Source organism: Ailuropoda melanoleuca, chromosome 20, assembly GCF_002007445.2.
Source record: "Ailuropoda melanoleuca isolate Jingjing chromosome 20, ASM200744v2, whole genome shotgun sequence".
Lineage (NCBI taxonomy): Eukaryota > Metazoa > Chordata > Mammalia > Carnivora > Ursidae > Ailuropoda > Ailuropoda melanoleuca.
In genome coordinates this window covers 26,258,369-26,276,049 of record NC_048237.1, presented here as the reverse complement: position 1 = coordinate 26,276,049, position 17,681 = coordinate 26,258,369, and the positions used below count along the sequence as shown (strand labels likewise).

The 17,681-nt window shown below is 40.8% G+C and overlaps 1 long non-coding RNA gene and 1 pseudogene across 1 annotated transcript; both read left to right on the top strand.

Moving 5' to 3' along the window:
• The first annotated feature begins 5,302 nt into the window (after positions 1 to 5,302).
• On the top strand, positions 5,303 to 8,974 carry LOC105234627 (annotated as a pseudogene).
• A 2,084-nt stretch (positions 8,975 to 11,058) lies between these two features.
• On the top strand, positions 11,059 to 17,272 carry LOC117797220. Its single transcript, XR_004622135.1, has 3 exons — positions 11,059 to 11,148; positions 12,653 to 12,729; positions 15,307 to 17,272. It is a non-coding gene; the product is annotated as an uncharacterized LOC117797220 (long non-coding RNA).
• The last annotated feature ends 409 nt before the right edge of the window (positions 17,273 to 17,681 follow it).

The window sequence follows — 17,681 nt, the reverse complement described above, 5'->3', positions numbered from 1 at the left end:
AAGTAATGAATCGGAACTTTACATCAAAAACTAGGGATGTACTGTATGGTGACTAACATAATATAATAAAAAATATTATTAAAAAAAGATGTTTATGAATGAATTTTAAATAATGGAGAAAGAGGGGCATCCAGGTGGCTCAGTCAGTTAAGCATCTGTCTTCGGCTCAGCTCATGATCTCAGGGTCTTGGGACAAGTCCTGCCTCGGGCTCCCTGCTCAGGGAGTCTGCTTCTCCCTCTCACTCTGCCCCCCCTCACTCCCCCACCCCTGCTCATGCCCGCTGTCCCTCTCTTTCTCTCTCAAATAAATGAATAAAATCTTTAAAATAAATGAACAAATAAATAGGGAAAAATGCTGGACCTAGAATAAAAAAACAAAATCTAAAAGTTTACTAGTTTTCATGTCAGGGTTGCAAATTAGCTGTAAAACCAGTTGATATTTCTGATGTTACTTCCTTTGTATTTGGCATGTCAAAAATAGCCACAGCAGCACATCACTAGGATGAAAAGCCTGGCTTCTCCTGATATGCACCCTCTCTTATTCAAAGATTGATGCAGAGGTGTTGAAAACTCTCATGTAAAAATTTATAGGTTTTGATAAATATGTTTTATTTTTTTTTAATGTTTTAAAAAGATTTTATTTATTTATTGGACAGAGAGAGACACAGCGAGAGAGGGAACACCAGCGGGGGGTTGTGAGAGGGAGAAGCAGGCTTCCTGCTGAGCAGGGAGCCTGATGTGGGGCTCGATCCCAGTACCCTGAAATCATGACCTGAGCCGAAGGCAGATGCTTAATGACTGAGCCACCCAGGTGCCCTTGATTAATACATTTTAGATCATCATATTGTTTCTGCTTAAAAGTGTTTCCTGTTAGAAAAATCATTATGAAAAGTTTAGAACTTTATTTATTTATTTACTTACTTACTTACTTAGTTACTTATTTACTTATTTTTAAGTAAGCTCTATGCCCAGAATGAGACTTGAACTCACGGCTCAGAGATCAAGAGTCCCATGCTCTACTGGCCGAGCCAGCCAGGCAACCTTAGAACATTATTTAAAAAAATAAAATAAAAATCAGGGGCACCTGGGTGGTTTAGTCAGTTAAGCATCAGACTCTTGATTTCAGCTCAGGTCATGATCTCAGGGTCATGAGATCAAGCCCCTCTTGGGTCTCCATGCTCAGTGCGGAATCTGCTTGAGATTCTCTCCCTGTCCCTGTCCCTCCCCATCTGCCCCTCTGCCCACTTGCACTTGCTCTCGTTGTCAAATAAATAAATAAATAAAATCTTCAAAAAATAAATAAAAATAAAATCATCAACTTAGTTTCAACACCCGAAGATACATGATACCCAGTTATCATTTCAGTAGGCTTTTTCTCTATCTTTTCTATGCATTGTATTTATGTCTACCCAGGTGAGGTAATACTATATATAAATTTAGTATCCTGCTTTTCCGTCATGATATTAAACTTTTTTTCTAGAATATTCCTAATGGCTGCACAGTATTCCCTGTGTGTTATCCTATTATTCCACTATCCTACTATTTACTTAACTTTTTCCTTATTGTTGGAATTCAGATAGTTTCTAATTTGTTGGCTATTATAAACAGTCTATAATGAATATCTTTGTTCTTAAAAATTTGTCTGCATTTGAGGATTTTCCCCCCTTTATCTAAATTCCTAGAAGTCCTTCCTGACTTCCTGCTAAGCCTACAGCTGAGAAGAACCAACAGGCTTGCTCCCTATATCCACACAGCATGTTAGAAGGACACAGTCCTAGCAGTCAGAAGACTCACTATTCCACTAACTACCATAGTGCCCTAAGCAAGTGTCTTTACCCCTGAGTCCACAGGTGTAAAATCAGGGACTTGAATTAGATAATCTCTATCCTTCCATCCATGTTCAATATTCCTTAAGCATTTTCTCAGTGGACCTAGCTCCTATCCAGTACCATAATTCTTATTATGCCCTTTAGAGCTCTGTAAAACAAAGGGACAGCACTGGTTATGGATATAGGGTATTACTATATTACCACTTCATACCATAGAGAACATTACACATTATTTAGGAATATGGTTGAGTCTGTTACTCTCCTCTCCCCAAATCAAAAAACTTAGTATTTTCTGTGTGTTTTTACATTACTTTGGGCCTCTAAGCATTAAGAAGTGTATTATAGCTGTGTGAACCCGGTCACCAGCCTTCGAATGCTAACCCAAGGCAGAATATTGTGCACTTGTTAGATTATGTTCACATGTCACATGTAAATTGTTTCCTTTATGTTCTCTAAATTTAAATCTGGCTCAGTCTTAATTTATTTTTTAAAGATTTATTTATTTACTTATTTAAAGAGAGAGAAATACGGCGCTGGAGAGTAGGGGAGGAGCAGAGGGAGAGCACCTTCAAGCAGACCCCCTGCTGAGCGCAGAGTCAGACCTGGGGCTCCATCCCGGGACCCATGAGATCAAGACTTGAGCCAAAACCAAGACCTCGATGCTTGCTGACTGAGCCCCCCAGGCACCCCTCAGTCTTCATTATAAAAGACTATCTTAAGGGACTCCTGGGGGGCTCAGCGGGTTAAGCCACTGGCTCTTGGTTTCCCCTCAGGTCATGATCTCAGGTGCATGAGATCCAGCGGCATCGGACTCCATGCTGGGCGGGGAGCCTGCTTAAGATTCTGTCTCCCTCTCCCCGATAAGCAACGACAACAAAAAAGATTATATTAAACGTTTCTCTGTGCATGACCTTGTGCTAGGAACTGAATTACAAAGATGTTATTTTTGACATCAAGGAATTTCTAGTGGAAAAGCACAACAGTGAGGACAAGGAACGTCTAAAACAATCAGTCTGAAACTCACTGCCTGCCTGGAGCTAAGGGCCTCTCCTGCGGCATCAGGAAAGGAGGGCTCTAAGGAATTCTGAGTTTGGAGAGTCTGGAGCCAGTGCGATATTGTACTCCTAAGAGAGAAGATAATCTGGACGAATGAGATTCTGGTTTCAAATGAAATGGAAAGGCTTGGGTCTACCAGAGAGAGAATATTTCAAGATCTGAGATGTAAATCAGGAAAGATTTTTTTCCTGATAAAGGTGGAAACAGACGTCTGAAAGCAAGTACAGATACAAACTCTAACAGATGATAATAATTCAGGCCAAGTGCGTCTTAGCAAATGGCAGTGCAAACAAGTGATGGGAGTTAGCATGGAAAACTAAGGCTCAGTGCGCGGACACACTGAAGTGCTTACATGAGAAAATGCAATTACTTTCAATTGCACTAAACTTAATTAGGTACCCTTATTGCTTTTAATAACAGCTGCTCGGTATGAAATTTAGTGGTTCTGGCTCTTTGCTCACTCATATTGTGAGCTTTATCTGGCTTTGTAACCGGATCCCCAAGACCAGGTTCTTGAGTCTCAGTGTCATAGGAATGAACACTGAACGTGAGACAAAGAACACAGGTGGGATTTATGAGAGATAGCTTATATACAAGAGAGCTGATGAGAAAGAGGAATGTCACTCCCTGAAGGGGTAGCTTGCAAGGCTTGTAAAGGCACTTTTCCAAACGGTGAGGGGCTCTGATTGGGCAAGTGTCCTTCAGTCCCACGGTCATAATCTTGTGGCTGTTACTTTTTAGTGGACACAAGATGGTCACAGGATGCCTTTCTTTGTGGTTGATGTTCTTTAGGGCTCCTGGAAAATAGAAATTCTTGTGCAAGCAGGCTTTGAATTGTTACTTCTTATTTTGCCCAGACAACCATTACTCCCTGGTGGCTGTTATCTGTCATTTGTTCTTTTTCCAGAAGGAGGTATTTGTCTCTAAGCCTGTGGAAATTTCAACCCTTGCCTCAGACCAGCAAATTTACAGGAGTCACGTCCCTCTTGCTTTCCCTATATTATCTCAGCTTTGCTATCAAGAACTTTCTGTGGGGCTTGGGGAATATCTGTAGGAAAAATATTGCCTCCCCCCAAAATGGACTTGAGGTAGAGAGAGTGAAATGAAGTACCATTTTGAGAATGCCGATATTACCAAGAATCAGCTAATGCAAAGCTAGGATATGTTTTCCAAATGAGGATATTTTAATAGGCTAACTGGTGCCCAGCGTACTATGCTACCCAGACATGAATTTTAGGAACTTGAAATTCTAGGACAGAAGAGCCTTAGTTTGAGCTCCCCTAAAATCAAAGTGTGAGACAAGAACTGGGGTGTGGTAGTTGAACTGGGAGGTGATTCCAGGGAGCAGGAGTGAGGCTGCCGAGATAGGGAGACAGAAAAGGAGAAAGAATAACACATGGTGACTTTCTGAGGAAAAAAGAGGCCAAAACAGGGAGGCTTTTACTGCTGTGGACATTGGTGACTCAGTGCCACTACAGACCCTCAAAGGAACTGTGGAGAATGTGTCTCAGAATTACCCCACTGAAGGACAGGGAGGCTGGGGGATTCACTCCCTAACTTCTTCCTCATTCATTGAAGCTTGTCCCCTAAGGCATTAATTTCCCCCACATTTCTGGGTCACATCTGTGTGGACCAAAAAGACTTTGGAGGAAGTCCTAAAGCAAAGGTAGAGCAATCGCCTGGCCCATGCCTGAGGTGAGACATTGGCCATTTACAGGGACTGTCCACTGACCAGCTACTGTGTCCCGTCCTGAGGTCTGAGGGTTGGAGGGCCGTGGTCTGAGGCCTGTGGAGCACAGCCACCACTGACTTCATGCGGCCATTGCCACTCTCATTAGTGTGTTCCTTCTTGTCTTAGCAAAGGGTCCCTCTTCCTGGGTAACACAGCCATTGGTTAGGTTCTCTGGTGTCCTTTCATAAACCAATTCGAACATGCCCTTCTGACTCTTCTCTCCATATTTCGCCCAGGTAGTTGTGGCATTTCTGCCACGTTTATTGTAAGCTATTGTCATGTCCAACCATCAAAGAACCAAGCTAGCAACCTATTAAGGGTCCTTACCAGGAAGTTAAATCCTGCATCATGGGAAGGTGCTTCCAGGTCAATAAATGTTTCCCTACAGAACTTGACAATCCACTCCCTCTATCCAGCACCCTCAAGATCTACTCCCACACACATTTCTAGGTTCCTGCCAGGTCATATTAGTAAGATCTGCAGTTCTTCCAGGAGTGCGCTGTCTGCTCCTGCAGCAGCAACTGCTTGGGCTATGCTAAGAGCTGACCCTAATTATTCATCTGATGGCAATGGTGGAAGGTATGGGTATACCTGGAAAAGGATGAGCATCATCTTACTTCTGCCTCAGGTGAAGGCTTTGTGTCATCTGTTGGTCAAGTGAGGGGGGCTGCTCTTCTCTAGCAAGATGGAGGGGACTGTTTCTTCCCACTCTGAAGAATCTAAGGCTTCAGAATTCTCAGGTACATCCACGAAATATGCCATCCCATGTCTCAGGATCCTACTCCTTTCTTATAAGGGCTCTGATCTTACCAAAAGGAAACCTGTCAATGACAAGCATTCTCCTTACTAGCACATCTGTCACCCAACAGTTGAAGATAAGCAGCTCTGTATTGCTGCCGTGAACACTTTCTGGGCTTCACAGCATGCCCTGAATTGATAGTTAGACCATTCTCTTTCTTCCAGGTTTTTAGAGAAGATAATAAAAGTCAGCCGACTTCATAATCCTCATACTTACCCTCATAAGGATTAGAGCTACCACTGTGAAAGTCAGTGCTTTCTCCTTCTACCTAAACCTCATGCCAGTCCTCCATTAGTGAGATTCTTAGCAGTTATGAGGATGAGCTCACCAGAGTTTCTCTCATGCCACATACCACCGGCACTAGGGTCCTTGCTTTCATCTCACCAGTTTCAGTGTCCCATCCTGAGGGGCTGCTTTTTCTAGCACTTCCATTTCCAACAGTCTTGCCTTGGGTCCCCTAAACCCACATACCAATTGAGCAAACTCCCACAGCTTCTGAGAAAGCACTAAAAAAGCAGAGAGACACCATGCAAACACTTGAGGTAGGAAGTTGTCTATGTGCGTGGAATTTTTCCATGACTACTGAAATCAGGCAGGCCCGGAGTGTGGCTTAGGGCAGTCCAGCTGTCTGTGTGCGACAAGATGTTGGTGAACTAGAGGGAATTCAGGAAAACTGACAGACATTTTAGATCCTTTGATAATCAACCCATTCCCCAAAACTATCATATCAAGAATAGATATAAAATTCATTAAAATATCTTCTCTAGTCAAAACCTGAGGTATGCCCATGATTTAAAGCTAAGACCCATGGAGAAAAGTGTTTTACTTTCCCAGGGACCAAACAGACAAACAAAACCCTCAAAAAACGCCTGAAAGACATAGCTCAGACATTTTAGAATAAACCAGAAAGAGGGGACAGTGATCAATCCATCTGAATGGGATGAAAAAGAACAGGAAGTGACTGGAAGATTCCAGGCAATGCTTTCCTGCTGAGGTACACTAATAAAGTCGGGAGGCTAGGAGTCTATGTAGTAAGATTATTTTGAATATAGTTTTACCCAGAAGGCCCTGCCACTGTACCAGAAGCACCTTCGTGGTACCATGCCTGGGAAGTCCTGCGCAGAGGGACAAAGCATTCCTAGCACCTAAAGCCTGTAAAGCTAGAGTCTTATTCAAGGTAGGGAAGGCCTTGTTCTCTCACCCCCAGCAAACCCCAGGAGGGAGCAGTAGAAAGTGGTGCAAGAAAAGCAGCAACACCATCTGTCCAAGGAGCTGTCTACCTGGGACTCAATGTAGAGATGTTTGCTTTACACATAACTGGAAAAGAAATAGCTTCCAGCTGGCTTCAGCTCTATGTTAGGATAGGACACGTGTTAGAATTGGCTAATTGCTGTGACAATTGGCCACCCCAAATCTCAATGGTTTACAACCACACAAAAGGTTTAATTCTTGTTCATCTCATACTGCCGTCAAGTTGGCAGGGACTCAGGGACCCCAGCTTCTTTCATATTGTGGCTACTCTGTCCCCTGAGCCTTGGAGTCCTCTACTCGATCCTCTGCCTCTATCCAACCCAAGTGCAGAGGGAGAGAGAATGATGAAGGAAGGTGGAGGACCACTCGGCAGGTGGAGACCTGGTGGCCTACATGACTTCTATCTGCATTGTTTTACTGAGAACTAATCACATGGTCCCACCTAGACATGGGTCTGGGAAAAGTGGTCTTCCTGTGAGCCCAGGAGGGAAATGATAGAGTCCAGCATATACAGAGAAATGTCTCTGCCACAAACTGTATTCTATATATAATTGCACTAAATGATATCCCCCAGAGAAAAGATCATCACTGACATAATCCTAAAAACTCAATTCTTTACACATTTCTAGTTTTGGTTAAGAAATCACTCAAATTGATGCTCTTCTCATTTCTCCCTGATGGCTGAGTAGAACTTATGTTCTGGGCTCTCCTCCGTAAGCTCTGTCAAGTTCCTGCCCAGCCTGAGCATCCCATTTAAAATTGCGACCCATCCATCTCATCTTATCACTCTAACTCTGCCCTGTTTTTCCCCAAGGCATGTATCATAATCTCACTTAATACATTATTTATTATATTTCTTTTTTATGGAATGCCTTCCCACCTTGAAATTTAACCTCTAATAGGACAGGTGCTTTTGTCTGATTTGATCACTGAGGTATCCTGATGCCTACAACTGTTCCTGGGACATAGTAGGCATAATGAGTGAACAAATGAATAATGAACAAATGAACAGGGAGATACAGTCACTCATCAAGAAGGAACCCAGAAACAGATCTGTACACCTATGTTCATGATAGCATTATTCACAATACCCAAAAGATGGAAAACAACTCAAATGTCCATGGAGGGATGAATGGGTAAACAAAATGTTGTATACACATACAATGGAATATTATTCAGCCTTAAGAAGGAAGGAAAGACACCAGAAATCCCACTTCTGGGTACATATCCAAAAGAACTGAAAGCAGGGTCTTGAAGAAATATCTGCACATCCATGTTCATAGCAGTACCATTCACAATAGCCCAGAGGTGAAAGCAATCCACATGTCCATTGACTAATAAATGAGTAAAAACATGTATATACATACAATGGGGTATTATTCAGCCTTAAAAAAAAGAAGGAAATCCTTTTTCATGCTACCATGTGCATGAACCTTGGGAACATTATGCTAAGTGAAATAAGCCACTCTCTGGGCTCTCAATCTTCCTTCTGGAGCCATTTCAGAAGGAGTGAACTTGATTGATATATACGCTGACAAAGAGTTCAATCAGAGCCCAGAGTTCAGCAACACAGATCAGATTGACCTGTATGATGCCATGTTGATGGCCACCTCACTGCCCTCAGATGACAGGAGCAGCAACATGGAGTCACCTCCTCCTGTTTGCCAAGAGCCATCTCCAAGCCCAGCAACAAGACCCCTGCAATTCTGGATACCTACCGTGGCCTATGAAATAGGGGAACTATGCAGGCAACTTCTCCTGGTGGACCACAGACCAGTAGCAGCCCCGGTTATTCAGGAATCTATGATGTGGTAGAGTTGAAATTTGCAGAGAATGGAGCAAATGGCCAATCCAAAGGGTATGCTGAGGTGGTAAATCTTCTGAAAACTCTGTTCACAAATTGTTGGAGTTCCTCCCAAGGAAAGTTCTTAGTAGAAAAAAAGTGGACGTGAGGCCAGCCACCTGGTAGAATCTGTCACAGTTGGAGGCATAGTCTCAGAAATGTGTCTTTGAGTCTCGGGAGGAGGGCTATCTCCATGGAACCACTCCTGAGATTCTAGCGATTCCCTGATGGATGGACCACACCCTCAGAATCTTGTACCCTCATCTACCTGGAACATAGGACCCACATGTGCTGCCCCATCTCAGTTGCCCTCCTTCAGCCCTTCACCTGTTGGATCTGCCCCACCCCCAATCCCATCCCCACTTCCTCCCTCCTCAAGCTTTGGAGTCCCTCCTTTCCCTCCTGGCATCCACTATAAGCATCTCATGTCTTTTTTAAAATGCAGAGACAACCAAGTACGGTGATAGTTTAAGGAAAAAAAATATATAGAATGTGAGAAAAAAACATTTACCTGGGGAATTCTTTTCTCCCCATTTTTTGTTTTGTTTTTACTCAATGATACAATTTTTAGTTTTAATTCCTGACAGCAAACAAGAAAAAAAAGACCTTGTTCCCCATGTCATCAGTGATTTATTTGTCATTCTGATAAGTTGAAAACTGTGTAATAAATTTGATGATGCTATCAATCTTTTATACTGCTTTGCATTTTTTCCTTTTGCAAAGAAAATATTTTTAAATAACAAAATAGGGTTGTGAGCTGTTAGAAACTAAAAATAAAACACAAATATTCTATGATTCCACTTACTGAAGAATCTAAAGTAGTCAAATTCATAGAAACAGAAGTGGAATGGTAGTTACCAGGGACTGGGGGTGAGGAAAGTGAGGAGTTAGTGTTTTAATGGGTATAGAGTTTGAGTTTAAGAAGATGAAAATGCTCTTCACTGGCTTGACTCCCGCTAAGAATGGACATGATTCAGGAGTTTGCAAGTTTGGTTCATTTCAATATGATACCGGTCACTATGCCCAATATTGGTATATGATGTATGACCTAACATTATGCATTTCTGTCTCTGTCTAAAATAAATAAATAAAATCTTTAAACATAAATAAATAAATCTTATAAATAAATAATTAAATCAAGGATCTGTTTTTCCTGTATGAACTATACAACTGGGTTGTCAAATAATAGATTAGGGGAAGTATCTCTTTATAAGTAATATTTAACAAATGAAATAGAAATTATTATAATTAGAATATGTGCATTTTATAAATGAAATTAACTACTAGATATAGGCAGTAATCGTCAGGGACTGTTAACATCACTCTGAGGGATACAACCAGATGTGCCTCCTAGAGAACTGCCCAGCACCCCCTGTGCTCTTGCCTAAAGGATCAAACGTGAGACTGATCCAGTCCCTGGATCCAGCTGTCAATTTGCAGGAAATAGGACAGAGGGACATGTGGAATTATACCGTGAGTTTGTAATCAGCAAAATTCAGGCTGTGGGAAACTCTGCCAGTGAAAGGACACAAATAAAAGGTAAGAAAAAGACAGAGATGATTAGGTTAAAACTTAAAAGACATCTTTTTTCTTTTTTTTAATGGACAAAGCTAAATTATAACATCCAGAAACATTTTATCACTCCTGGGGGATGAAACTATTTGCAAAGAAGCAATTTCTATAAAAGTAATTGGGGAAAACAGTGTTCATCATTGGGATGAGTCTCATGGAAAGGGGTCCTGAAGTGGAAGGCAAGGTTTTATACTTTCACCTGGGTTATAGTTACAAAGGTGTTCACGTTTATAAAAATTCATTGCAATATATTCGCTTTGTGTAGTTTTCTGTATCTTCATTTTACACTCCAAAACCATCACAAGTTTTAAAAGAGAGAAAGATGCTTAGGAGACACGATAAAAATATAATATGTAGATCTTATTTGGATCCTGATTTAAATAAGCCAATTATAATATATTTATGAGATAATCAGGAAAATTAGAACATTGACTAGATCTTTGATGACATTTGGGATTATTGTTTAATTATAGATGTGATAATTCTACTGTGTGTTTTAGAAAAAGAGTCATTATTTAACGATGCACATTGGAATATTTTAGATAATGTTTGAGATTTACTTTAATCCATTCGAGTGCAAATGGCAATAGGGGCATAAATGAAACAAATTGGCCAATGTTGTTAATTGGTGAGACTGGTTTCAGAGTACATGTGGGTTCATTATATTATTCCCGCAACTTTTTAAAATTAATTAATTATGTAAAATATTTTATTTTATTTATTTGAGAGAGAACAAGCACAAACAAGGAGAGGGGCAGAAGGAGAAGCAGACTTCCCACTGAGCAGGGAGCCCAATGTGGGGCTCAGTCCCAGGACCTTGAGATCATGACCTGAACCAAAGGCAGACGCTTAACTGACTGAGCCACCCAGGCGCCCCTATTGCCTCAATTTTCATGCATATTTGAAATTTTCCATAACAAAAAATTTCTTTTATTGTCGTGATTTAGATGAGTAGTCCGTAAGCAAATGAAACATGGACCCATAAGATCTGTATGTCAATTGCAGGAGCACCTTCCTCTCGTTTCAATGAACTGTTGTGAAAATTCTCTCTACAGGGGATGAATATGTAAGTAAAACCAAAACTTCAGAGCCAGGTGAATACCAAATATCCCAATACTTCTTTCAGACCAGACTGGCAAAATCAAACATGTTTTAACTTCTCTCTGGAGGTCTGGAGACCGTGAGGCACAAGCTAAATTGCAGTGAATGTACTGTCTGGGAGCTGACGCCCAGAGTGGTGCACCTTGTAGGACAGAACCTTCCATATTCTGCAGAGTTTCAGGCCCAGACCCAAAATCTGTCTTTGAGACACCTCCCACACTTGTTGAACAGAACAGCTGCTCAATCTCAAGTTAGCACCCAAAGGAAAACATAATAATATGGGTTGTTTTTTAAGGCCTTGCTGCCTCAATTTTATCATGCTGGCATCAGCACCATATGCCTACTGGTGTGGCAAATTGAGAAGAAAATGTTTCTATGACCATGCTGCTGATTTTAAAAATAACATATCTAATGAGCCAGCTGTGATTAGACCAAAGAAAATTAATAATCATTTCTGCAGTTTATTTCATCCTAAACAGTTCTCAAATATTATTCTCTCTTTACAAAACTCTTATACAGATATCCTACAGATGGTCCATTTGATGGGTTCTATTTTAAACAAACCACCAGAGAGATCATTGTTTTTATCAAGCGGTAGGAAAAATGGTTTATTGCAGGTCAAATGGGCAGAACTAAAAAGGAAGTATGACTTTGACAAAATGACGTATGTTTTATAGGGCAGTGTTGTCAGTTAATCGAGATACAATGCACTGTCGCCTCAGAAGTTGTAAATACAGGAAATAAAGATTGACTTGAGCGCTAAACCATGCAATCAATATATAGTGATCAGAGCTGACAGTGCAGATCTGCTTAGAGACCAAGCAGCTGTCAGGTCAGCAAGACTGGGCTATGAAAAATGAATATATCATGATACCTAAAGAATGTGTTCATCCAAAGGTGTGTGGGAGGGGGTCACAGAAATGTAGAAAAGCAAGTGTCACTAAGTTAAGTGTTGGCTGTGCGTGTCTAAACTCATTCAGAGGACAGAGAACCTTACTAACCAGTGGTTCTCTGGGTTACTGGAGTCTTCCTGTGAGCCAGAAGCATCAGGCTATGGAAATTCAAGGCTGAGGTCACACACACCTAGCCTGGCTCACAGATAGATTTCTCTGGATCCTGTAAGTTTTCTTTTTAATATTCAAACTAACTAGAAACATTTTTTTAAAGATTTTGTGTAAGAGTCTCCATTTATGGCTTTTCTTGAAAAAGCCCATATTCTCATGTGGCAAAAATCAGCTAGAACTGAATAAAAGCTGTCACCTTTGCTCCCCAATCAGTCACCTTCACTCAGCTCTCTTACCTGCCTAGACCCCAGAGGCATCTGTGTTGGCCACACACCCTGTCCCCCCCCACCCCCCGCACTGTGGAATGCCTTCAGATAATCCATTGGTCTCACTTCCTGCGTGCTAACTCCATGCTCATACAATCTTCTGGTGCCAGCCTGACTTCTCCTCTTGGTCTTTTTACAGGGAGAGAATGAGCCTGTCGTGTTGATGTCATCTTCAAGGCTAAGGATTGAAACACCATTGCTGCTAAATTCACAGTGGTGAGCACCCTGGTTCAGTGACATGGGATTGAACTACCCAGTGTCATCATATGGGATCCTCTGCAAAGAGGACTTTGTTCAATTTTCATTTTATATTTAGGAGGTACTTTTTGGTCTAATTTTGTTTTATAAATCACATATGCTCACATTATACTTTTGTATATAGCTGTGTGTGCGTGTGTGTGTGTGTGTGTGTGTGTGTGTGTGTGTGAAATCTGAAAATAGGACTTAGGTTAGTGGAAGAGCAACCAAAATAAAAGTTTGGGTTCAAAAATAAAATGATCTTTGCCTTCCCAGCACTTCTTGTAGCGTGCTGGGTGTACATTTATGGTTGCTTTATCCTTTCTACTAATATCACGTTTCATGGTTCTTTATTAATTGTGAAAGAATTCTTGCTTTATCTGACTCTCAAAGCTTACCTTCTCTACTTTGTTAATGTCATTGCCTCTGCAGTCACCCACTAGCCTCCTTTATTTTATAATTTAGAAAATGTCCACCTACATATTGTACCTCAATCGTGTCATCTGCCAAAAAGCAAGATGATTGGGAAAGAAAATCTTAAAAACACTTCCTACACGTTCACACATTGCAGAGGCTTTACGTCACAGGCATTTGGGAGCCCCACTGTGTCTGGGAGAACTTTAGAATGATTCATGCAGGAAACAACTTGGGGGAAGACGAACTCCAAAAGATTCTCTTTAGCATGCGTGTGGCAATGCTGCCTCGTGGAGCAGCTCTGAAATGCTTTAAGATCCTCCAACTCTTTCCGCATTTCAGTCAGAAGCATAGAACGCTCATTCATTCATTCATTCATTCAAAAAGTGGGTGTCAAGCACCTACCATGTGCCAGTGACCGAAGACACACCTAAAGCCAAGAGAAAGCAGTTTTCCTAAACTGAGTCTCAATGATCATAATGATGATGACAATAATAAAACAGACAGGACATTTTTTCCCTTTGCAGCCAGTCCCACGAGGGGCTTTCCATTGTGTTGTTTTCTGCATTACAGGATAGGACTATTTGGCAGCTTGTAAGAATTTCCAGGGAGTGTGACATAGATCTATACTTATGATTAGTGTGTTTTCCTCCTGTAGGGAGGTGTCTTTGGATACCAAATTAGAGTTTGCTACAAAATGCAGGCTGAAAGCTGGCAACTACTTAGGGAATATTTCTCAGTATTGCTTCCAAGTAATTTTAAAAGCATACCAGAATGTCAGAAACTCAGTTTCTATCTCATCTTACAGTGAACAATGAATATGTGGTGTACTGAGAAATAATAACTAAGTAGATCTCTTAAAGTTATGCTTTTGAAATCACACATGCATTTGATTGATAAATCAGTCACACATAAAAGTATTCTGAGAAGCTTCTCAGTTTCATTTCTACAAAATGTAATACTTCCAAGGCTGACATTTCAATAACTAAAATATATCTTCAATGACAGAAAAAAGAGTTTGGATCAACTCTTTACCTGGGTTACAAACTAAATTTATTTGAATCTTGCTTTCTAAGAATCAAAGAGAATAACAGCAGAAAATTGAAATGACGACATTTTTGAAGGGCCAAATATTGATGTTTTAATTACAGAGTTGGCAGTCTAGGCTCCAACAACTCAAATAAGACACCTGGCATTGGCCTGGGAATGGGTTTTATTCCATAAACATACTATGTGTCTGACCTCTAATGAGTACTTAGAATTTAGATAGAGATAGGAATATCAGAGATATAATTTTAATGTAAACATTATTGTAAATAGGATCTAAAAACTTGCTTCTTCTCCTGCAAACTCCGTTGGCAACAAGCCAAGGAACTTAAAAGCCTGACAGATAGTGTTGTGGAAGCTGTGTGTGTGTTGTGGTGATTGTGTGTTGTTAAAACTGTTAACTTTTAAATGACAACTCTACTATTTTATTATAGTAACAAAATGATGACTCTGTGAGTTCCATGTGGGAACCCTGTAATTAATTTTAAAATTGCCCAGCCATCTACAGGTAGGCTTAGACATATGACAGCCAATGAGGATGATGGCCTCACAGGAGTGGGTTTGATATGGTATTTTTTAATAGAAGGGGAAAAATATTGAGCCAAATGCCAAGTACCTTGCATTCTCTAAGTAATCACAGAATGGCCTTCCGGGAGATAACATACATATTTACCTATACTACCCAAAGCCACTACCAAGCTGTTCTAAACTTGAAGGACAGAAGGCAAATGACTCACCTGCCTGGTATTTATTTTGCAAAGCAAGGACTACAGTGCGTCTATTCCACCCCAGAACCTCAGGGTTCAGAGTGAGCTACTTAGGGTCTGTGTGACCTTGGCCAGTTTCCATAACCTGAGTCTATAATTTTTATCTATAAAATAACAAAAGTAGCCTATAAAAACAGAATAGAAATACCTATCCCCCAACAACTGAACCTTGTTAGAAAGGTGCAGTGAGATAATGTGCTTTAGCAGTGTGCCCGAGGGGTGGTAAGAGCTCAGGGAACAAGAGGACCTGTACTACCCTCCCCGACTGTCGGCCACTGCACGAAGCAGACGAACTGAGCTGCTCTTGCTTTGCTTCTCTACCTCACAGATGTGGTCACCGCCGCTGAAATGCAGCAGTTTCTTCTGGGTTCTTCCTAGAGGACGAAAGTTGTACGTCAGCAACATAAAATGCATGAGTCCCCCTTCCTGACCCTGGTGAGATGCCAAGAAAGAGGTGGTTTTCTGGAGGAGGTTTGCTTGGGGGGAAGTGTCTGTATCCACTTCTGTGACGTAGAGTGCCAGCCTGTAATTGAGAATTGTATGTAATTGAGAATTGTATGTAATTGAGAATGAATGCCACCTGTGTATACACAGGAAACAGGTGAAGCCATTTTTCTCATGAATGGGATTGAACTATTCTCCCGCACAAGGATTTCTCAACTGCTTAAATATCACCTCCTCAACAAGGGCCCATCTGACTATCATGTTGGAAATAGCAACCCACCTCCCCATATGGATTCTTCCTTAATGTTTTCGTCTTCCTTAACCCCATTAATTTAATGGAATATGTCGGTTTCAGATTTATTATGTCTATTGATTATTGTCTATCTCTTCTAGCTAGAATGCAGTCTTTTTGGGGACAGGAATGTGTGTTTGTTTTTTGCCTAAAGAGTTGATAATTTGTTGAATGAACAAACAGATACATAGATTTATTCACCTTTGCTTGTATATGCACAGAGAAGTTCTAGAAACTTCCTGAAAAAATAATAACAGTTGTTCCTAGGGCAAGGAAAATGGGGAGAGGTGGTCTGGATGAACTGGGGGTGGGGTGGGAGGAAGATTTCAATTTTTGATTTTTGAACCATGTGAATTTTTGAGGTCTGTGTGTGTGTATTCAGAAATCACTGTTTCTAAAGTCACCTGCCATCTCTGACAGGCCTGACTTCCACCTCTCCATTCTCTCAAAAGAGATCTCTCTTCCTTCTTTTTCCCGTGCCTCTTTAATTTCTCTGTAAAGCCTTAAAACAGTAAATTTTTCCCTCCAACATACATATGCATCAGCACATATCCTTTCTGTGTAAATGAATCTGTAAGAAAAGTGTAACATTGAACTTCGGTTTCAAAGCAGAGCTATCCCACTCAAATACAGAACGTAACCAAGTGTTTAGTAAAGGCTTCTTGTTCAACAGCAACAACAAAAATTGACTCCAGGAAGAGTGATAGTGACCTTAGAGGGTTGGATAAACTGATGGTTCATGCTGGCAACTGCTTTGTCGGGCATTAGCCCTCTCTCCCAGGGTCACCTAACAGAAGGTCCGTTGTGTACAGATGAAGTAACTACCGTGCTGGAAACACATGCTCAGGGGTTCTCCCTGCTGAGAGTTTCCCTGAGGCCAGATATTGGCTTCCAGGCTGCACCCTCCACCATTTTAATGGAAGGACTTACTTGTGTTAAGCCATCTGAGGGGAATGCCTCAGAGAGACTGAGAGAACACAAACAAGCAGATCTGCAACGTGGTGTGAAGAAAACAGAAGAGGCACGTGAGCTGGGATGTGTTAAACATGATGAATTCATTTACGCAGGCACCAGCAGAATCTAAAATCAAGACAAAGCCAGGAGCCTTGCCTTCAAATCGCCAGTGTGTGGAGCACAAGTAAAAACTTAAGATATAGATGCTTTCTTCTTCCCCTCCAGCCTCTTTTTCACCTCCCCACACATTTTCCTGCCAGCTATAGGCAAGCGAATTATTATTTGGGCCAAATTCTTCTAGGAAGGAAAGAGTAAACTCAATCCATCTTCATTCCTCTCCTCTGACAAGGTAGGTAAGACAGTAATGATATCAGTCTTTTAACTCACTGGATTTTGTTCACAGGGATTTAATGAATATTCGTTAATACACTGTAATAAGCAATGAGAAATTATGAAGCATAGCAAAGTGATAAAGGTCATGAATTATAAATTCCTAAACCCTTATGCAGAAAACTGATTTCTTCTTAGTGCATTAAGATCTGACCATCCCCAGATGCAGTGCCTTTTGAGTACATCTATGAATTTTAATTCAGTAAATAATTAAAATCTGAAGAACGAAGTCATTTTTAAAATATTATATATTTTTAGTCAAAGTATAGTTGACTAGTTGACATACAATATTATATTAGTTTCATGTATAACGTAGTGATTTGACATTGATATACATTACAAAATGCTCGTGAAGTTAAATTTAGTTACTATCTATCACCATACGAAGTTATTACCATATTATTGACTATATTCCCTATGCTGTACTTTACATCCCATGACTTATTTTTTTATAACTGGAACTTTGTACCTCTTCATTTCTTCGCTTATTTCTCCCACCCCTAACCCCTCCCCTCTGGCAGCCACCAGTTTGTTTTCTGTGTTTATAAGTCTATTTCCATTTTGTTCATTCGTTTGTTTTTTAGATTCCACATATAAGTGAAATCACATGGCATTCTGTCTGA